Genomic DNA, 24174 nt, shown 5'->3' with positions numbered 1-24174 from the left:
TATGACTTTGATGGATGTAAGATTTCTCAGCAGTCAGCAACTTCAAAGTCTAAGTTGAATATTTTTTTGTTTGGTTTTCCTTCATAATTGATGGGGGACACTTTACAACTGCATTTTTCCCACTGTCATTGTTTTTAGTTTGTATACTCTGAATGATTGGGCAGGATGAGAAAAATAGAGGTTGGTTTGTTCCGATTTCTCAACATGCTTGCTGAAATAAGCATTATTACTATATTACAATTTGATTTTTGTTGTTGTTATTTTGCATCACAGTAAAACCAAAGAGTAGACTCTATTGTCAGCAATTCCTTTAAAATATTATCCTAGTTAAAATCACTGGAGAGAAGCCAAGCTCTAAAAATTCTAGATACAACAAATATTTATTTATTTGTATACCTTAAGATGCTGCTTCTTATAATGATACATATTTTCATTTACATAGCTTTTAAAATGCTTTTAATAATTTATCATGTCACAACAAGGGAAACCATATGAAAATTCAACACATCTTCAAGCACAAGCAAAGAATCTCATGGATAACTCAAAGATCTGAGCTCATCCCGTGCCAATGTGGCATCTGTAAAAATATCAATCAAGCCGCAGACTAGTGACATCTGTAGCCTCGTGACTCCCCTTGGGGCTGTGGCCAAGATATAAGAAGACCCAGTGAAAGAACTGGCCAAGCTGTGTCTCTTCCCTTCTTGCACTGGACACACTACACTGCATGATCTAGTCATCTGACATATAATGGGGCATCATCAGGTCCTGCTGTCTCACACGGACATGCTGCCCTGCTGGCTGGGTTGCCCACAGGGCCACAAAGCTCTGCTTGTGTTCACTGTGCCTTGAATTGCCTCACTGCATGCCCAGACCTGTCTCACTGCGTTCACCACCCCCACCTTCTGCCTCTTGTTTCTTTGGCTCCAGAGACAGGTAGCTATGTCAGTTGGAGGGAACTTCAGCACATCATATGCCCCAGAAAGTGAGTCAGAGTGGGCATTCTTTCTCACCGCAGCTGTGCTTTCCAGTTATAAATTACTTTCTCAATATAAACATCTTTAATTAGACACATTTATACATGTCCTGGTTTTGCATCATTAGAGAGCCCGGCCATGTACAGTCACACACACACACACACACACACACACACACACACACACACCTGACAGCTCAAGGAATATTTGCATTAGCTTTCTGATGAAAGGGGAAAGACCACTAAGAATGAAAGTGGGGATGTAATGATTATAAAATGATCATGAAATTCAACAAATATCAAAGAATGTGAACAAAGAAGAGATCAGTGTTGACTGTAATATTATCACTGATTTATAAAAGTGACAGATGTGAAGCTATCAACTAAGAAACAGAAGGCTAATCGCAGTGGTTAGGAATGTTACAGTCTGGACGAATATGTAGGAAAAGTTGGATGGTAGTTGTGTTGAGTTAATTGGTGTTCTGTACTCTATCTCTAAGTTCTACCATCCCTGGTAGAGACTGCGGAGTTCAAAGACAAAATTCATAATTAAAGGGTGTATTAAGGAACTTAACATGTTGCAATGCTAGTTATAAATACTCAGGGTTGTGTTGTTTATCAGGATATTTTACCAAATCCTGTCAAGTCTCCTAACAAATTCCCAAGGGCATACCATACTGCTATAAACATCAACCTGAAGACATTCAGTTTAAACTCCTTGGGCCAGCAAACCCAGCTCCCAGAATTAAGTGCCCAGAGGCACCTCACTTCAGTAAGTCTCGGCGCAAAGATACTCAGTTTCACCCCCTGAGTCAGGGAATTCAACTTCACAGACTAAGTGTCCAAAGGCACTCCACTCCACAAGCCAGCCTCCTAAACAAAAGCACTCAGTTTTGTTTCAGTGGGTTGGGAAAGTCGTTATTCTGTTCAGTGCACTAACTTCTGGTTCTTTGATGTTGTAGCTGTCCTCTGGTCCAGGACGTTCACTGTGCAGGCCTCTTAGATTCAGAAGACAGGCTGCACCCCAGCCTCCTGCTGGTGAGAAAATCCCTCCACATGGCTGCTCCAGCTCAGGGCACTAGTGTAGCTCCATGTGTCTTGTCAGCTGTAATGTCTCCCAGGGAGTCAGCGTGTGACACCCCCTCAAATGAGCTATTTATCTCCTTAGTGCCTCCAAAGGAGGTTCTCAAGTTGTGACTTGATTGAAAGGTTAAACACCACCCATTCATTTGTAAGCCTCAAATTAACAATGGATTATGTAACTACCACATTACTCATCCAAACATATTACTTTATAATACATGATATTTTAATTTCTTAGTTATGATACAACTAGGACTTTGAATTTAGGCTTTTAAATTATGCGAGTAAGTATATAAGAAATTCATTTCTTACATGGGAGCACTGAATTTGTCACACAGTTTGCGATTGTGTCTTAAATCAACAGTATTAAATTTCAACCAATAATATATTACATTTGGCTTTTCTGTTTCATTAAGGTCTGATTCCAGCTGTTTTCATTAATAAGCACACAGTACATGCAAGGTATCTTCACTTTGAGGATTCTAGTTTTTAATAATTAGATTCCTTTATGTTGTTCTACTGGCATCCTCTTTTATATTTTGTCAAATGTTAAACATTAAATATTGTGATCTCTTCTGAGTCAATTTGCTCTAACATTATTGAGAAATTTGGCAGCTACTGTGTTTTTATCACCAAATTAGACTTTTCCCCTTAGGTTGTGTTATAAACACTCAATATTTTTATAACTTGAGGCCAAATTTTAAGTGCTTACTACTGACTTCAGCACTTATGTATGTGATCACCTGTAGGTTTATATCTTCTTCCGAAAAACACTTTAACACCATTCCTTCTTTTTATAGCTTCAACTTTTTCAAAAAGTATATTTAACAATTTTCAATATTGTTTCTTAAAGTACTTGATATCTTATCAAAAGCATGCTGTCATGCATCACGTGTCAATATCATTTTAAATTTTGCTCAGTAATTTTTTTAACTAGGAGAACTTGGAGAAAGTAGATTTACCAATTACATGATATTCTGAGTACTTCTGGCATAGTGGTTACATGTTGGGGTGCTAACTGCAAGTTCCTCAGTTCAAAACCACCAGCCACTCCACAGGGGATAAGCTAGGCTTTCTACTCTCCAGTCCAGTTTGGAATCCCACTGAAGCATCTTTCCACTTTCCTACAAGGTTGCTGCCAGTCAAAATTGACTTGCAGGGAATGAGAGGTTTTTGGTTTTTATTTCCCCCAGAGTCTATAGAAACAGGTAAGTTGGATTTTAGAAAATTTAGAACTGTATTCTCAAAACCTTAAATACAAAACTTTAGTAGAGAGGGTTTTTTTTCCCTTTCCTTTTTAGGACACAGTCTGTGAAAAACACCGTGAATCACACAATGCTCAGTTTATTCTTGTTTTTTATTCAGAACATAGCTGTATAACAATTCATATTGCTTGATCCTGTTGTAGGACACAAAAGAGAACCCAACCTCAAAAATAACTTAAGAAGTGCATTTATGAAGTCTTCCATAGCCTCCTGCAAATGAGCTGCTTAGAATTTAGGCTCTAATATAATTCTGATAAATATTATCCCTCTTCCCTTTCTACCAGATCAAGAAATCAAAGAATATTACAAAGAGAAAATAAAATAAAGAAATCAAAGCAAATAAGTCTATTCTGGTTGAATTGTATCCTTTCAATTATTATGCTCAATTCCTAACACCTGTTACCTATAAATCATTCTTTATTTGAAATAAAGTCCCTTCAGCTATCATTGAGTAAAGATGAAATTATACTGATGTAAGGGGCGTTCAAACCCAATATGATTGATGTTCTCATAAGAAAGCACTCTACAACGATGGATGCCGACACACAGAAGGTGGGAGAGAGAGATTGGAGTGATAATTATACAAGCAGAATAATAGCAAGAATGGCTTTTAAACACCAGAAGCATAAAAGAGGGAAGAAAAATAGCTTTTGGAAGAAGAATTTCCTATCAAAATCTTGTTTTCAAACTTCTGGCATCCAGAATGATGGGATAATAAACTGTTGTTTTAACCAACCTGTTTATGGTAGCTTATTATGATCAGGAAACTACTATACCTTGGCACAGGTAGAATGCACCTTCTACACTTGATTGCTACCTGACACTATGCCATTTTTTCATGTTGTTAAAAATAGCATAGAGCATTTACAAAAATTTCTGGGTAAGGCAGTTGGCAATAAAATATAGGAGACAAGCTCTTTTTGCATAAAATATGGTCATTGCTACTAATGTGTTGTCTTGAGTCAATTCTGACTCCTAGCATACATATAGGACAAAATAGAATTGTCACATCAGGCTACAAGTCTAGATTATCAGGTATTTTCTTTCATCCAGCAGCTTGTGAACATGGACATTTCAGTTAGCAGCTGAGTGCTTAAGCATTGATCTATTGTGACTCTTAAAAATTACTGCATAATAAGTATATTTCAGCAGCCCGACTCCTTATGTCTTCATCTTCAAAGGATTAATAATTTTGAAAGAATATTTTTAATCACTAATCATTTATAATAATCTTTGATTTTGTGTTTCACACTTGGAGTCTTGTGGGAAAATGAAACATAAGCAAAGGAGAAATCTGTGGTTCATGTGCATACCATTCCTTCCTAGTCCACTTGCACATAGTGTTTGTCATGCCCCTGAATCCAGAATTCTTGTCGACACTGGAATTGTGAGACTCGGTGATACTCAAAGAGTATGAGGTAAATATTCTGCACCAATGACTGAATAAGAAAGACACTGATAATTCCACGTGTTAGCCGGGTAGACTAGAGAGGGAGGGTTTTATAGAAAGGGCAATTGTACCTTCCAACGCAGTCCAGTCCAAGACCATATATTAGCCCATTTGTCTGATACCCATCTTTAAAGTTCTCTTCCAATTCACGAAACACATACAATGAGGCCCAATGCAGGACAATCACAAGCTGGTGAGTAGAAAGTCTTTGGATCCAGTGGTGTTGTAAGCATCTCAGTGCTAGCAGGGGTCTCAACATGGCTTCTCCGTTTCCCAGGGCACAGGCTCTATCAGTGTTGTGCCATGTGTCTGGTCAGTAGAGGTTCTCCCTTGTGTCTTTTATCAGTTGCAATGTCTCCTGGGGAGTGAGGAGAGAGAGAGAGAGAGAGAGAGAGAGAGAGAGAGAGAGAGAGAGAGAGAGAGAGAGAAGAAGAAGAAGAAGAAGAAGAAGAAGAAGAAGAAGAAGAAGAAGAAGAAGAAGAAGAAGAAGAAGAAGAAGAAGGAGGAGAAGAAGGTGAAGAAGAAGAAGAAGAAGAAGAAGAAGAAGAAGAAGAAGAAGAAGAAGAAGAAGAAGAAGAAGAAGAAGAAGAAGAAGGAAAGAAAAGAGGAGAGGAGAGGAGAGGAGAGGAGAGGAGAGAAGAGAAGAGAAGAGAAGAGAAGAGAAGAGAAGAGAAGAGAAGAGAAGAGAAGAGGAGTGTTTTCCACCTCCAAGGAGGAAATTCAGGAATTCCCAGAATTCTCAGGAGAAGGCCATCCCCACACAGAGGTTTCATTGGCTATGATCTGATCAACAGACTAGTCTCCCTCCACCCCTTCACTTGTAATCCTGTAAAGTTGACACCAGATTATGTAACTACCACACTCCAGGAGCCCGAGTTTTCCATTTAAACTACGACTTGTTTCAAACACAGAAAGAAAGAAGTGGTTTCTGGTAAAAATAAGCAATCCAAGCAGCCGATGATATGCTTTTCACTTGGGCTGTTGCTGACTGTGGTGGAATAGTGACACAGTACAACTACCCCATAGGGGGGCGTATGGAGTGGGGTGTGTGTGTGTGTGTGTGTGTGTGTGTGTGTGTGTGTGTGTGTGTGTGTCTGTGTCTGTGTTATACGTCCCTTTATTAGCCAACCACTTACTTGGAAAGAAAAAAAGAATGGTCCATAATTCTGTTTTCTTTCACTTCTTCCTCACTCATCACTATGCTGAAGGTAAAGTAGTATTGGTAAAAACATGAATCACGAAGTGAAATAAAAATAAAGAATTAATTTTGTGTAGCATTTCCACAGTTCTAGTTAGAGCAAAATGCACATTTATGTTAGAGCTACATAATACTAATGCATATTTTTGTATTAAAAAATACACTGACACCTTTAAACACAGCCAAAGAAGTTACTGGGGGACAATTTATAGAAGCCAATATGTATGTGAAATAAAAGAGGATAAATGTAACATAAATACCTTAATACAATAGCTCCAAGATCTAGAAAAAGAGCAACAATATAAACCCTCATCAGAATAGAAAATCATGAAGATTCGAGGAGAAGTAAATGAACTGGAAAACAGAAACAATGAGGAAAATCAATAAGATAATAAGTTGTTTTTTGAAAGGATTAACAAAGTTGACAAACTACTGGGAAACGTAATAAAGGAAAAGAAAAGATGAAAATATTTGGACTGAGAGGTGAAAAGAGTTGCATTGGAACTGATCCAAATGGATTAAAAATAATAATAACATACTACTACAAAAGACTGTATACCAATAAGTTTGATGACCTAGAAGAAATGGACAAATATCTAAAAAATACACCATCTACCCAAATTAATGCAGACTGAAATACAAAACGTGAGAAGACCTGCAACAAAGGAATATAGAGAAAAGTTCATCAAGAAACTTCCAACCAAGGAATGCTCAGGTTCAAATAGTTCCAAAGGGCATTCTACCAAATGTTTTAGAGTAAATTCCATCAATTCTACAGAGACCATTTTAGACTATAGAAAGGGATAGCAAACTCCAAAACTCATTTTATGTAAAAAGCATAACCTTGACACTAGAATGAGGCAAAGATCCCACAAAGACAGAAAACTATACACTAATACCCATCATGAACATAAATGAAAATTCTTATTAAAATTGAAATTACCAACATATGAAAAAATAATTTATTAAGATCAAGTGGGAGTAATACAAGGTCCACAAGGATGGTTAAATATCAGAAAAACAATCAATGTACTCTACCATATGAGCAAGACAAAGAATAAGAAACACATGACGATATTAATAAGTGCAGCAAAGGCTTTAGACAATATCCAACACCGGTTTCTGACTTTAAAAAATAATAATAATGTGTGAGTTTCTGGGGAAGTCAGCTTTGCTGAGTCGTTTGAGATAGGACTGATAGAAGCTATATATGGTGGGGAAATGGAGAAAAGGAATTCTGGGTAATTGAAGAAGGTGAGAGAGCACAGAGAAAGAACAAAGTAAAAATATTACTACTACTAGCAATGGGTCATTAAAATGGGCCAAATGGTTTGTTAAAATAATCTGAGATCATTCTTTAAGAGAGGTTGTAAGAATTAATAGATATCATGAAATATATTTCACAAGAAAAAATGGAGAGAGCTCAGAAAGAGTAAAGTAGAAAGAGCAGTCTTTCTCTATCAGAGCTGCTGAACTTCCAACCATGTGAATTGCAGTCCAATGCACAACAAATATATCAGGAGGTCTTGTGTATGTATACACAAGGAATTGAGTTACAGAAGGAAAAATCCAAAACAAAGAGAGTGAAAAGGGGAAAGAGTGAAGACCAAGGAGAAAAAAGAAGAAGAAAGGCAAAAGAGGTCAAAGCATAAAGAGGCAGACAAGGGAGGGGGAAAGAGGGCTCACGGCTTGGGAATGGATGCAGAGTTCTGTCGCTATGGTAACATGACTATGGGGGTATGTGTGCACTCAGGAGCCCACATGCAACTAAGAGGGAAATAAAAATTAAAACCTGGTCTCAAAAATGAAAAAGTAAAAGAAAACCTGGGTTGGTTGGCTGTGCTTGCATCTCTGGAGCTGTTGCTGTGCATGCCCTTGTCCACCTTTAAATGAGCACATTGCAAGTGTGGTGGGCTGTATGGATGGACCGGATAAGTAAGAGAAAGAAACGAAAGCAAAAGCCCAAGCCTGGTTTGGATGGCTGTGCCTAGGTCTGTGGTGTTGGAATGAATGTCTGTACCTGCTCTGGGGAGAGGCTGACTGGACAGGAAGAGGAAAAAAGAGAAAGAGGGGGTATTCCTGCCCCCCTGTGCTGCTGTTGGCACATGCATGTGTCCACAGTACACAGAGGTTGAAGGCGTGCCAGAGGAAGAAAGAAGAAAGAAAGGAAAACATTGTTTTGAAGGTTCACACACAGACAGTCGTCAGGATGTCTGTCTGAAACTGCTCAGGCATTCTGCTCCCTAGCAGGGCCCTAGATGCTAGCGTGGTAAGACGTGTAGCTGGGTGTGGTGGAGCAGGGGCAGTGGAGACAGCTTGTGCTGGGTAGGGGAAGCGCCCAGAAGCAGCTTGGGTCACTGATCAATGATTAAGTATAGTCAGCATCAGTCAGCTGGAGTTGTTGACCTCGTACTTTAAGAACTATTGCTGTGTGTACTTTTCCCCGTCGTATTTTGCTGACTTCTAGGGGTGGACTTTCCTCTTGGGGGATTTTGTTGGTATTTGGTGAGAAATCTTCCTGTGCCTCTTCCTGGGTGGCCATGGTCTCTGGATCTCTCTGGCAACGGATTTCTTCTTTGTCGTTTACATTCCCTTACCCTGAACTTGAACCAGTCACAGAGAGAACTGTAATGACCTCTCTCTGCTTCCTTAACTTCTGTGAGTATGTTATCTAAACACACAATTAAACAGAATACAAAAGGCTTGTGTTGTACAAGGTAAACTAGTCATTTATAGTTTTCCCACGGATGACATAATTGACTCTTCTGTCACCTTAAAACTTACACTGACAATTATCATGATAGCTATCGTTTTCAGTTCTCTTATAATTAGCAAGTTTATGATCACTTAATAGTCTATTATCCTCTACAGATTTGACTGAAATCTGATTTTAAAAATTAGAGTTTACATAGTTCATGAACATTATAAGTAGAGGGATTTGAAGCAAAATATTAATGAAAACTGATCATTAGTATACTAAATGGGTCCTTATGTTTAAAAATAAGTAAACCTGTGTATCTGAGAGTTGTTAGACTAAATGTACTCCATCTCAGTTTAGACAGCAGCATGTTTTATTTTGAAATGTATTCATTTCATCAGACACTCTTTCTAGGTGTCGCTATGCACTTGAGGAACCAAAATATTAGCTATTTAGAAGCATGCGCATTTATAGAAAGTGAATTTCTATTTCAATAAAGCTGACTATATCTCCCTTGATATTAGTGAATAGTTTATAAAATGAAGGCAAGGAGTGTTACTTTTTTTCTAATGTGTTATCTTTATTGACTATTTACTTTAAAGCATCTCACATTACTCCAAATAATATAAATTTAGTACATGTTCTATATTCTCTGATGGCAATGTTTAAATTCAAATCAAGTAAGGAGGAATTTATCATTACTGTCTGGCTTTGAAGATGAGTGTTGCTATATATGAAATATCACCTATGACCATGCACTAGATCCTGCTCTGTAAACACAATATCTAATTTTATTAGTTATACATAACTTAGATTGATTTAAAGGTAGCCTATCTACTTTTTACTTATTTCGTAATTTTTCCCTATGATCCTTTCAGCCATAGAATGTTGTAAATGAAGAGCTTGAGGTCATTTCATTGAATGATCTTGCATATCCAGTAGTGCCTACAAATTCATATCTGTTGCACTAATGGAAATTTGAAGCGAAAGGAAAAGCACTTTCCCATAATTAACTGCATCTAATTTTAAAGTACTTTTCCAGCAGCTTTGATCTATAAATCTGTGTGCTGCTCCCTCTCAGGAAAATACCCAGGTGGGGGGATTCTGCGTAAAGGCAATGAATTAATTAAGCTATACTTCAGGTCGATCTATTTTTTTCTCAGAGAATTTAAATAGCTCTTACATTTATACCAATGCAAACTGTCCACAATAATAATTGCAAACCTTGTTAAGAATGTGTAAACAGAAAGGTATTAAGCTTGACTTCTATTTTATCTTCTGTAAATTAGAAAGTATTCTCTAAATACAAAACTCTCTCCAAATTAACTTCCTGTGTACAAAACAAATCTTGGGATGTCAAACTCCATTACAAATGTTGGTAGTAAATGATGCTCTAAATTAGCCTGGAGAGAACAAGAATAAACATGCAAAATTACAGACTCAGAGAATCACAACAAAATGTCCTATTTTAAAATGCATAGAGAATTAAAAACTCAATGGTTTTATACCGACTTCTAGTCAATATAAAGTGATTTGACACCTCAGGGAAATTGGGGTATTTCCCCCCAAAAGATATTGAAATTATTGAAACAAATTGTATAATTTTTCAAGTGTCAAGCAAGTCAATATTCAGCATTTTATATATAGAGAAAGAGACTAGGTAAAAGAAGAAAGCTTTACAATCAGGAGATTGTAACTATTCAGGTCAGATTTATGCCTTTGATCTTCCTATGTCCTCTCTCCCAAGCACTCTGTTTAGTGACCACTTTCCTCCCATCCCTCAGTTTTAGTTAGGGGGAGATCTCAGGAGGCTTATTTCCTATGGAGTTCCACAAATGAATCTTGGGTTCCCATTGTCATCCATCACCTCTGCACACCTAATTCTCACAATTTAGGCGGATGCTGATCCATCCTTTGACTTCACATTATTTGGATTCTAATCCTTCATTGACTGATGATGGTGTGGTTCTTCCACATGCACTTAGTTGACTTCTCGCTTAGATGGATGTTTGTTCAGAGACCAGCCTTTAAGACCCTTGATGCATTTTATCTGATAGCCAGGTACCATGTAAACTCTTTGCCACGTTTTGCTATAGTACCTGTTTCCTTCCTGAGGGCAAATAGAGAGCAGGGCCATGATGTAAGAACTAATTGTTCTTAAATTAGAGCTAGGGGTTAATGTGAGCCCAACACTTTTTCCTGGATCTACGCTCTCATCCTTTCTTTCTTTTAATTGACTTGGGAGTCGATCTATATGTCGTATCCTCCTTACTTCAATGACATCAGACAGAATTGTACAATGACTTCCATAATCAGTCTCCAAGCATACGTTTCCTTACTGGAGCCCTTGACATCCTCTCCCTTTTACCGCCCGCTGCTCCCTCGCCCCCCACCCCATATACTCCTCTCCCTAAACCTTGTTCTGTTTGCTTTGACTTGTTCCCTATAGACTTTAAGTCCCTTGGTTTCATTTACTGAAAAACTGAAAAACAACAGAACTTCAAGAAGGTGATCCCTAATGACCACACGCCTCTGAGATACACCCTACTCTAAACAAACATAAGCAAAATAAAACACAATGTCCATCACAGGATTGACGGAGTAAGGTGTGTCTAATATAACATATACGGCGTTGATGTAGCAGGGGCTTGTTTGTTCGCCTGTCTTCTGCTGCCTCCGACACCATGTATTTTCTGATTGGAGTCCTCAGACCACCAGTGCCTATGATGCAGAGTGGAGTTCCCAGGTGGGGTCTCACCGGTGCAGCCTCTGGAGTACGGGGTGCTCACCAACGATCCAGGATTCAGGGTCCCGGTGTTGCATGCACCAGGCCTGTGTTCCGGTGATACTTCCAGAAGCCCTACTTTTTGTGTTGCCCACCCGCTGCACACCACTAAAGACACTCCCCAATTAATATCTCCAATAGCAACCCCAGTCACACCTACGCAGACCTGGAGGTCTGCCCTTCCTTCTCCCCGCACCCCACAAAGGCCTGCACCTATGATCTCACAAGGCGACCGACCATTCCCTCTTCCTTCTCCTGAGCTGCCTCTCCCATTAGTAAGCCTTATCCTCCTGACAGGGCCACCTCCCTCTTCCGGGACCTCACCCAGATCCACAAGGCAACAACTCAGCAGGCAGCATCTCACCCCCTTGACCCCGATCATTTGATCCGGCTGTTGAGAGGTGCCGGGCAGCCATGTGACCTATCCTATATTGACCTGGAGCAGTATTGTATGGTTCCGTGGCACTGGTATGGCCCTTTACCGGGCTGCCTGGTTTCCGGGCAGAAGACTGGATGCCCTACAAACTGGAGCTAGTGTTGTTCTGCTGCTTTTTGTACCACAGTGAACGCATACAGTGTTTGTCCTATTGTGCTTGACTAACGTCACCCAGCTTAATGTCTTCTAGACCCCTCGGCATCTTGAGGAGTTTGCTGGTTTCATAGCCAGTGTTTAGAGTTGCGTGATAGTCCACGGTGTGTGTCCCCACAGTTTGTTTGTTTGTTTGTTTGTTTGTTTGTTTGTTTGTTTATCCACTCCTCTACTCATGGGACTTTTGGTTGTTTCCAACGTCTTGCTATTGGGAACTGTGCTGTGATGAACCTGGGGGAGCAAGTGTCTGTCTATGATCTGTTTCTTATTTCTTTTGGGTATATTCCCAATAGTGGTATTGCTGGATGATATGGTAGTTCAATTGCTATCTGTGTTAGGTATCGCCATGTCTTCATCAGAGTGGCTGTACTTACTTACAAGTTCACCAACATTGGACAAGTGTTCCACTCTTACTACAACCTCTCAAACTTTGTTGTTCTCAGGTTTTGCTTTTTAAAATTGGGCAACAGCTATGGGCAGTAGGTGGTGTCTCAAGATTATTTTGACTTTCATTTTCAAGATGGTTAATGGCCAGACGCATTTCCTCATGGGTTTGTTAGCAATTTGAGTATCATCCTTTGTGAATTGTCTGTTCAGGTCCTTTGCCCACCTTCTCAGAGGTCTATTAATTTATTTCTTGTTAAATTCTGCAGATCTTATTAGTTAGCCCTTTGTTCATATATCAAAACTAAATTATCTTCTGCCTTTCTGTGGATACTCTTTTAATGAAGTCTTTGGATATACAAAGTGTTTTGTTTTTAATAGGTCCCATCCATCTATTTTATCTACCGCAGAGTGTTTCCTTTGTTATTTCTGATAGTCCATGTATTCCCCACAATAGGGATTTAGCTGTGTCCCAATTTTCTCATTAATGATCCTGATAGATGTATAGATCACATTTTGGTCTTTGATCCACATGGAGTTTGTTTTTGGGCAGAGAGTGAGAAATGGATCTTGTTTCATTTTTCTCCAAGTGGAGATCCAGGTTTTCCAACCCCATTTATTGAAGAAGGCATCTGCTTGGCAACCAATATTTGGGGGACTTTGTTAAAAATCCGTTGCCTAAAACAAAGAAACAAACATACCATGAGTTGTAGATTATTCCCCCCTGGGTTTTCTGTTCTCATCCTATGGTCTGAGAATCTGTCTTTATACCACTACCAGGCTGTTTTTCACAACTGTGGCTGTACGAGCCAGCACTCCCACAAAACTGATGCCCATTTGTTTTGTTTGTTTGTTTGTTTTTATATGAGAAGGATAGTGCATTTGGAGTTTGTTCCACCTGGTCAGACTGTTAATCAAGCTTTCTATTTAGAGGTTCTGAAGAGATTGCATAACAGTTTGCGGCCAAAAAGGCCCGATTTGTGGCAGACCATGGACTGATTTTGCCACCATGGCAATGTACCTGCTCACACAGCCTTCTCAGTGTGCCAACTTTTGGTAAAAAAAACAGCATGCCTCTTGCCCCATGCGCCTTATTCACCTGACCTTGCTCTGTGCAACTTCTTTTTGTTTTCCTGAATGAAGAGGGACATGAAAGGAGAACAATTGATGACAGAAGAGGTGAACAACAACAACAAATAACAAGGGACGTGCTTTCAGCCATCTAGACAGATGCGTTTGAAAACTGTTTCCAAGAATGGAATCGCAGATTTGACAAATGTATTAAGTGTAATGGAAAATACTTTGAATGTGATAAGGTTGTTTAGTAAGAAAAAAATGAAATACACAGCTTTGTAAAAAATCTGTCTGGGGAGGATACCCCCATTTAGTAGGTTTTGAGGTAAGGCCAAGATGATTTACTTTTGCTTCTAGAGGAATTCTTTGCCTATTCTGGGCTTCTTCCCTTTCCATATGAGGTTGGTAATCAGTTTTTCTATTTTTTTGAAGAATGATCCTGGAATTTGGATTGAGATTGCATTGAATATGTATATTGCTTTGGTAGTATTGCCATTTTCACAACATTGAGTCTTCTGATCCATGAACATGAAGTATGTTTTCAGTTTTGTAGATCACTTTTGGCTTCCTTTAGTCTTATTCTGTACTTTTCTTCATACAGGTTGTGTTAGGCAGGGTTCTTGGGAGAAACAAAACCAGGACACTTAAGAGTTTATATATTTAGGTTTATACGGTGAGAAGGAATATAACAGCTATTTAGTCCTCAGAGCAGTACAGAGGGCTCAGTTCAACTCACTTTCATGGAACAATTAATATGCTGGAAGTCCTTCAACTCACACGTGGGCTGCTGGGTCCAAGGTCAAGGAAGCAGACAGCTGAGTCCTCCCTTGGGTAAGGCAGCAAACAGCAAGGTGGGTCAACAACAGTCAGCAGCTCAGGAGTTCGGCAAAGCAGACCCTGATGGGATATCAAACTCAAGCAATACAAGGCAACAGAATCCATAAGCCTCAAGCTCAAGTGATGTATGCACCAGCAGCATGGCAAAGCAGGTCTTAAAGGAGCAACATGATCCACAGGTGCCTTGGCCCACAGGTTATGTAGCACACAGGCTGAGGCAGAGAGTTAGCAGCATGCTGGTATAATCACCAGAGATCAAGAAAGAAGCGGGTAGGGCTTGCAGAGCCATTTATCTCTTTGCTCTCCAATTAACCTACAACCTGATAAATCCCACATGTTCCTATTAGCTGGGTTGGCACAATAAACCTAACTAGCACAAGGTCTTTTGGTTTTGGGTTAGATTTATTCATAAGTGTTTCAGCTTTGGTGTGGCTATTGGGAAGTTTACTGACTCCTTAATGATCTTATTCTGAATTCCCATCACTGGTATATAAGAATCCAATTGATTTCTGCTTGTTAAGCTTGTATCTTGCAACTCTACTTCATTCTTCTATTTTCTCCAGCAATCCCATTGTGGACCACTTAGAATTCTCAATATGTAAAATCATATCATCTACAAATAGCAAAAGTTTCAACTTTTTGACTGTGAGTTTGACATGTGTCTATTGAAAGCAGCATATTGATGGATTTTATTGTTTAATCCAGTCTGATACCCTTTGACTTTTAATAGATATGTTTAAATCATTTAATTTCACTGTAATTTAAAATAGATGTAGATTAATTGCTCTCATCTTGTACTATTTGTGAATGATATTTTTCTTTGTCTTCCTTTCTCCTTTGGATCTGTAATGTTTGGGGTACTGCTTTCAGTGTGTTGGTTTCTGGGTGATGTTACACCCTGTGGTGACCATGTTTGTGTGATTCGGTTATTGGTTTTCTGCCCATAAATAACTGGAAAGTATTTTTTGTAATGTTTATTTTGTTTTTATAAATTCTCTAAATGTTTTCTTATTTGAGAAAACCTGTATTCCTCCTTCAAACTTGATGGACCGCTTTGTTGGATAAAGGATCTTGGCTAGCAGACGTCTTTCAGCTTTGAGAACACATGGATCCCATTTCTTCTTTCCGGCATGGTCTCTGTGGAGCTGTCTGAGCTTATTCTCATCTGCTTTCCTATATAGGTGACTGCTCTTTTCCTCTCTAGATGATCTCATGATTCTCTCCTTTTCCTTCAAGTTGGATAATGTGACTACCAAATGTCTAGATGTGTTTCGGGGTTTTTCATCTAATTGGTGTTCTCTCTCCTACCTCAATGGTTGTCATCTCCTCCTTTGTAATATTGGCAAATCCCCCCCCCCCCAAATTCCCTTACTATTTTACCTGGTGGCTTATTTATATTGTTTCACTTCATGGAATCTTACATAATTCTCAGACTTTCTTCAGATTATTTGGCTTGTTTGAGTTTAGTTTCACTTGTTTAAATTTGGTTGGCTATCTTCAAAATTGCTAATTTGTTTTTCCATTTGTTTATTTCTGCTACATATTTTCTTAACTCCTGGATATCCAATCCATGTGGGGATTCTAGTATCTCCTCAATATTTGAAGGACTGCCAGTGTCTCACAACTGTCTCAAGGGAGTGAGTTACACTGAGCCATTTGTACTGCTTTATGATTTAACTGCTTTATAATTTAACTGTTTATTTCTTATGTTATACATCTCTCTGTATAAATATATATAAAATTATTAGCATTCTGGTTTTGTTTCTCTAGAGAACCCTGTCAAACAAAACCTCCCTAAGAAAATGCTATGATTTTGTTTATTTTCTTCCCCATTGGTTTTTAAATTATTTGTCATCGACTATAATTAGAGCACATAATGAACACTGCAGGGGCACTGGATTACTAAAGAAACAAATGGCCTTGGAAGGGCAGCACCTAATCTTATGGACAATTAAGTTCAGCACCCAAACTATATATACCCATCATGTTCTTAATTTACATAGAGTTCAAAAAATTCATAATGCTCTTGTTCTGGGTAATAAAACACACCCTAAAATATTAGGATCAGTGGTTTTGTGTCACCCCTGTCCTTCTTTTGCATAGTACAGGGATCCAAGGAAGGTAGGTAAAATTATCTGAGCATTTCATGATCTGAGTCATGTTATCCTCTGTCATAGAACATTCTTGAAGAACGGAAGATTTTCCATGAAAATTAAAGATGCAATTTTAGGATTAAAAGTGATGCCTGAAATCCTACATTACATACAAAATTCAAATTGGAAACTACATATAAATGTAATTTTTCAATTAGTTTTCAGAGTATTAAAACTTTAGAGGAACATTTTAGAAAAAGTTGTTAATAACGGTTAGAAATAGTGTTTTCTTTATTTTATGTTTTGCATGTCTTATCTCTATGTTGAGTTGAAACCTAATGCAAAAAAATACACCATAACATTTGTATTGGATAATTATAACATATTTTATCAAATTTTACTAATCTATTCTTGAAATAATTATTCTCAACTCTGACCCTACAAAATATTTCAAGGGTTGGGAAGCTGGCAAAGTGGCAATGTGGTTCCATTTGTGTCCCTAGTAACCATCCTAGTGAGCAACAAGCAGAAACAAGCATGGCCTGATATATAATAATCCAATAATCAACATATATTGGAAAACAAATGAGTTCAGAGCCATAGGAAGAAACAAGGAGTCAGCTCAAACATTTGTAAATCCTAAAAAATTTTTAAAAAACATTCACTTATCATAACCATTGTGGGACAAGTCAGGGTAGCATTCTAAGCACGGGACACTAAATAGGAGGAACCACTATTCCATTATTTGTTAAAAAAAGACACAAACTGGCTGGGTGGGTTTTCAGGCTAAACAACCGTCAGGGGACAATGGGATACTATGATGCCACAGGACAGTGCTATGGAATCTTACTGAAGCTTGTTATGGATGGACACTAGGACCTGGTGGAACCGCAAGGGCAGAGCAAGGTAGTTCAGATAGGGAGTGGCTAGGGCTAATCTAGTCACTTCTGCGTTGAAATGGCCAGGTTGCAGAGTCGGCTAAAGGCTGGCCTGCTAATGAAAATATCGCAGGGGAGGGAAATGGCCGCTAGTAAAAAGGTCGCCACGTCAGCTTCCATCAATTCTTACTATTGCAGGGATCCCGAGAAGCAGTTTCTGTTTTATTCTGTGAGTTTGCGCTGCGTCAGAATTGACTTGATGACCAAGTTTTGTTTGGTTCAAATAAAAATGTACACATTTTAAAGTTTAAGAAACCTAAATTTAGATAAAAAATAAATACTTTAAAATAATTAAACTTTTAGTAGGGTCTTGTATTACATAAATAAATTTAAGGTCTTTTAAGTGATTTGTTACAATAAAACTAAGTTAATAGAGGATGGTTGTAATTAGAAGTTCACATGCTTTTAAAGAAAAAATATACATTCAAGTATGCTAAATAATGTGTTAATTTCTCCTTTATTTTGTTCCTTTTCTCCTTACATTAAACAGTTATTATGAGACATACAAGAACAATTTACCATTAAATTTACTAAAGAAAAATTTATTTGATATAACCAACACTTAATTGTCTGCCTAAAAGTTTAACTAACCAGTTTAAGTCTTTGTGAGTGGGGGATGGGGAACAGGGGAGGTTTAAATAATAAATAGTATTACCAAGGAATTGGCTTTCTTGGAACTTGGGAAACTTAAATTTTTCTATTACAAGTTTGAAAATAAAATCCTATCTTGAAATAGTCTGACTTTCAAGTGAAGAGTAGACTGAATTCCCCAAACCCTATGATCTTGAAAAAGGGCTGATGCTTCAGTATTTCTCTGATCTCTGTAAGTTCTAGACCAAGTCAAATCTTTATGGAAAGTCATCCAACCTACTTACTTTCTATTTTGTTGTCACCAGTGTGCCATCTTTGCTTTGTTCCTCACGCCAGGATTCATGGATTCTCCCCACCCCCATGACCTTTGATATTGCTGTAGGAAAGGAATGGTGTCTGGATATTTGTTTTCGAGGGCCATGTAAGACAAATCCATCCATAGGATCACTAAGACAGCCAAGGATACTGTTCAAGCATCACAAATGTTAGTCTTATTGCTTTATCTAATTACAATAATATACATTCACATCTGAGATTATCATTTTTATTTACTATGTTATCATTTTAATTCCTAAATTGATAACATTTTTATAGGCTTAATAAGATTTAACCTAATTACTGGCTTAAATAGAGTTACCATTTTAACCTATATGCCTTTTAAAAATTAGTATGCCTTCCTTGATTTGTAATTTGGTGTATTATAGTCAACAGGTAAAACTTAACATCTGGGTTGACAAACTCACGTGAAAGAACTCAGTGTATTCTAGGCTACTAGATGAAAATCACCTTACTTAAGAATGAAGTTAGAAAGTTTTAACTTGGGCTGGCAGTCTAGAAAGAAGCCAGAGCAATTGATAACATTTTGGGGGTTTAAAAAAATCATTTTAAGAAGGAAAAAGAAAGTAGTTTCGTCTTAAAGCATAATGTCTTTTGTACCAGAATTTGAAAGATGACAAAGGCTAACTTTAGGGTTTGTGGTGAGTTTGAAAGGTCTAAGGGAAGTGAATTTTGCCTTGGGTTAGAAAACAAGAAAAAAATGAGTGCTTTAAAACCTTTGCAGTACTATATCAAATTTTGTGGATGTATTCCCAAAATTGGGAAAAGAGCTGGTGAATCCTGACAAATGTTACGGGAGTCATCATATCCTCTAAAAGACTGAATCCATCGCTAGTACAATAGACCTGAAGCACTATAACATGACCAGTTTATAGTGATGATCAGTTCGAGTAGATGGTGATTATCATATTAAGTACATTTAGCCAGTGGAAGCAAAGTTGAGAAATTATTGCCAATAGATCACTCCAAAAATTTCTCAGTCATACAATTCAGCAACTAGATGGCATCTTTAGAACTTAGGTTTGAAGTTATATCTGAAATGCTTAAACTTTGTATTTTGAGATATTTCCTTTTTTCCAAATATTCTTTTTGACTTTTAAATAATCTTATTTGGCTTTGCATTGGTTTAGGAATTTCTCAGTCAAGTCAGTCTGTCTATCTATCTTGATATTTATTGATCATGGCTATATCATGTTTTGCGATCTATAGATCAGTTTTGCTTTACTGACTTGCTAAGGCTCGATGAAACACGTCCAACAAAAACTGAAACATATTGGATTTACAAAAATGACTCTCCTTAGTTAGGCCCACCAGTCTACATCAAGATTTCTAAGGGATGGGTCCATGAATCATAACTAAGCCCCAAACCTTCAAGGATAGAGATTGTTCGCTAAGTAGACCAATTGTTTCTCCCTGTTGTTGCTGTGGGAATTTTGTAGGCATTTGAAGAGTATCATAAAATCATGGTTGCATTATAATTACAGATGATTTGGGGTAGTGCTGACATGTTCACATTGTTAAACCTTCCTTAATGATCATGTTATACTCTTCCATTTAGTTGTTGTTGTTGTTGTTACATGCCACCAAGTCCGTCCCAACTCCCAGAGACCCAAGCACAACAAAGGAAACACTACCCAGGCCCCACACCATCCACAGGAGCGCACCTGCACTTGAACCTGTTGTTGCAGCCCCACACCAACACAGCTCCTGGATGCCCTTCCTCTTTCTCGCTGCCCCTGAACTTTATCAAACATGATGTCCTTCTCCAGGCCTGGTTTCTCTTGACAACATGTTCATAGTATTTGACAAACGTTGCCATCCTTGACTCTAAGGAGGGCGCTGGCCATACTTCTCCCAAGGCCGATCAGTTTGTCCTCTTAGCAGACCATGGTACTATAAATACTTTTCTCCAGTAACACAAATCAACTTCATCCATTTTCCTCTAATCTTCTTTATTCGATGTCCAAATTTCACATGCACATAAGCAATTAAAACACCATGGTTTGCGTCACGCTCACTTTAGTCCTCAAAGTAGCATCCTTACTTCTCAATACTCTAAATAAGACTTGTGCAACAGGTGAACTTCGTAGAGAAGGACATCATGTTTGAGAAGCAGAGGGGCAGAGAAAAACAGGAGGACGCTCGAGGAGATGAAGTGACAGCATGACTGCAGCAACAGGCTCAAGCATGGGGACAGTGGCACAGGACCGGACAGTGCTTCCTTCTGTTGCGCATAGGCTGCTTTGAGTTGAAACGGACTCAATGGCACCTAACAACAATTCATTCGTTAACTTTGGAAACAGTATTATCATTTATCATAGAGAACGGTGTGAATTATTCCCTTGGGCATAAGGCAATTCTATTGATAGTCATTAATTTAGTGAATGGTGCATAATACTATGTTGAGAAAAGGAAATTTTACAAAATAAGGCAGCTTTAGACCACTACAGTACATGAATTATTAATTTGTACAGATTAAATTCTTAAGTGACTGGCGACTATGTATGTGAACAAAGAAAGTTGTAGATAAAACAAAACTTCAATAACACTTATTCACAAAGGCGGAATCATGCTTACCCATAGAGTTATGTTAAGATGGAATACCTTATACTTGATCCTCCCTTTTGACCCATTTTAAAGTTCTTTCAGTTTTTAATATTTCTGCACTATTTGTGTTTGAGGCGTTTTCTGTTTTGTCTAGTCTTTGTTGTTGAGCTTTTTTGTTTATTTGTTTGCTTCCTGTTTGCATTTTGTATTATTTTCTGCATGTGAAATCCGGTATAGATTGATTTATAGGGACAGTAACTGGATAGGGGATGGCAAGGGAGAATGAAACAAAATGGGGAGCTAACAACCGATACCAATATTACCCACCTCCTTCGAGTATGGTCAGAGGGAATTCACCAAAGACAATCCATGTGAGGACCCTGTAAATGGATTTGGGACTTCCACTCTCAGCTATAGCCTTCAGCAAACCGGTGTTCAGAGGTTTAGCTCGGATCCTATTCCCTCCTTTAGATTTGGATTTTGTTATTTACAACCATGGAATACACAGACTGGTGTATTTCTTTTATCTGGATTTAGTTGATGCTTCACTTAGATGTCTGCTTACTTAAAGGCAGGCCCTGACGAGCCCAGACACCATTCTTTCTAGCAGCTGAACACCATTAGGTTTTTCACCACACTTTACTACAGCACCTATATCTTCAGTGATCTCCTTAAGAGGGCGGGTATTTAATAGGACTATGTCATCAGGATTAATTGCTAGAATTAAGTGAAAACCCCAAAGAACAAATGCTGTCTGCATCCACTTCTATGAGGATAAACACAACAAGAAAGCCAGCCTTTTCTCTCAACAGCAAAGTAGGGAGCAGTGCTAGCGAAGGTTCAGAGAAGTTGAAACTCTTATACGTTGCTGATTGGCTTGCAAGTATCCGGGACTACTGTGGAAAGCAATGTGATGATACCTAAAGCAACTGGAAATAGAAATACCATACGGCCCAGCAATAACTTTGCTAGGCATAGACTCTCCCCAACGCCCTCCCAAGTAAGATATAACACGAATAGACATATGTTCTCCCATGCTCATTGCAACACAAGTCCCATAGCAAGAAGCAGGAAACAGTCTAAATGTCCACCAGTAAAAGAACGGATAAGGAACTATGGTACATACCCACAATGGAATGCTATGCATTCCTAAAAACAGAGATGAAACCATGAAACACCTCAGGACATGGATGGGCCTGGAAACAATTACCGTATATACTCGAGTATAAGCCAACCTGAATATCAGCCAAGGCACCTAATTTTACCATAAGAACTGCATAAAATATGTGCCGAAAAACTTGGCTTATACACGAGTATATATGGTACGCTGAATGAGGTTAGCTAATCACAAGAGGACAAATATTGTGTTGAAGTCCACTACTATAAGGATATGCAACCAAAGAAGGCAGGCCTTTGCCCTCCTGTCACATAGTCTTCTGTTATGATCTCCCAAGCAGCAAGGCAGTGAGCCTGTGGACTGCCCCTGAACCATGTGTCACCCCCATGCTATGTACCTCTTTAAACCACTTACACAAGGAGACCTCCCTTCACCTGTGGTCAGTTTTCAAACTTATTAGAGAGGAAGAAGAGCATCCAGTTGCTGATTGAGCTTTTAAGTTGAACTTCTCACTGCCAGCAAGTACAGGACGTCCTTACTAGTGGACCTCTCTGATGGTGCCGAGGAGCTCTCCCCATGATAGTTATTTGATGGCCATGTAGTTCCATCTCCTTCTGTTTTCTTTTTGTTGTGTTGTAAACCATACTGAAGGCTGCAGTCTTTGATCTTCATCAGTAGTTTATCAAGTACTCTTAAGTCTCAGAGTGCAAATTCTGTCATCTGCATATTGAATGCTCTTAATAAAATTAGTGCGGTTTGGCTAAAAATATCTATCAATTTGCTATTAGCCTGAGCATAATGCTAACACACCAATAACGTAAAAACCAAAATGAGAGTATTTCCAAATATATTCAGCTACGATGGCCAATAATAGAGTAATTGTATACTACAAATATTAAAAAGAGATATAAGTGAATTATTTAAATCTTATATACAGCAACATGAAATAATTTTAAAATCATTTTTCAAATACCTGAAAACTAAAGAATTTTCAACTGTAGTCAATCTAAAAATTTTTAAAAGTACACCAAAATATATTTGTATATTAAATAAAAAACCAAGTTGGAAGAAATAAAAATACTCAATGATTCTTTTTTTTAGGAAATATTTACAGATACCTACAAATACATTTTTAAAGTATTCTAAATGCAAACAAAGTATGTAAGTATGCCTACCTCTGAGATGAGGAATAAAATTTGTGATTTTTCACTTCTTACCTTTGTGATGTATTGAAACTATGGCTCTCAAAGCAGCTCAAACACTGCAGCATTTGAGAAACTGGTTAAGGACTGACTGGTCAAGGTAACACACGTTGTACATGGGTCACTATGAGTCAGAGTGGATTCCATGACTCCTAAAAAGAACATTGATAAAGTACATGTGTTGTTAAAATGTTTTTTTTTTTCAATTGAAGCAACAGAGATAATCAGTTTACTAGGTAAACTAGCATTTGATAAGAGGCGGTGAGACAGAGGGTCACATTGTCTAACTGGAGAAAAGTAAACTGAATTTTCTAATGGAGTAAATAAATTTTTATTTAAAAACCAAAAGAAAAGGAATTAAAGTTCAGACATCTCTGTGAGCTCTGTCTCCAAAATAGTATGGTTCGTTTCTTTAACATCCCTCCATTTACAGTGCTCTTCATGTTTTCACTTATTCCAGTTCCTTCAATTTCTACATTCGCTTTCAATAAAAACTACTCTTGCCTGAGTAAAATGTTAAAATAAAAATATCAACAATTCAGAGAAATAAATATGAACCATAGACCACATTTAAAATGATGAATATAAAGATGGGAATAATCTATATTATCATGGATTCATAATATAATACTATTAAGATTTGCCTAGAGAAACCATGAAGGCAGAATGTTCTCAGAAAACATTGATTACTTTTATCTTAATAGAAGCAGTTTCAAAAATAGAAAACAAAGTGTCAATAAGAAGAAAAGAGAGTGGCATCTTATCACTGCTGTCATATGTATTTATCTTATTACTAATGAGCTTGAGCATTTCTTCATATGACTGTTGAACACCTGGATGTCATATTTAATGAATTTTTTATTCATATCTTCTGTCCATTTTATTCAATTATTTGTGTTTTTCTTATGAAGGTGTTACAGTTTTCTATGGATTAAAAAATAATTCTTTGTCTGATATATCGCCAAATCCTTTTTACCAATCTGAAAGTTCTCTTTTTGACAAAGCCTTTTGATG

This window comes from Tenrec ecaudatus, chromosome 11 (genome assembly GCF_050624435.1).
Source record: "Tenrec ecaudatus isolate mTenEca1 chromosome 11, mTenEca1.hap1, whole genome shotgun sequence".
NCBI classification, from domain to species: Eukaryota; Metazoa; Chordata; class Mammalia; order Afrosoricida; family Tenrecidae; genus Tenrec; species Tenrec ecaudatus.
This window is presented reverse-complemented; position numbering follows the sequence as displayed.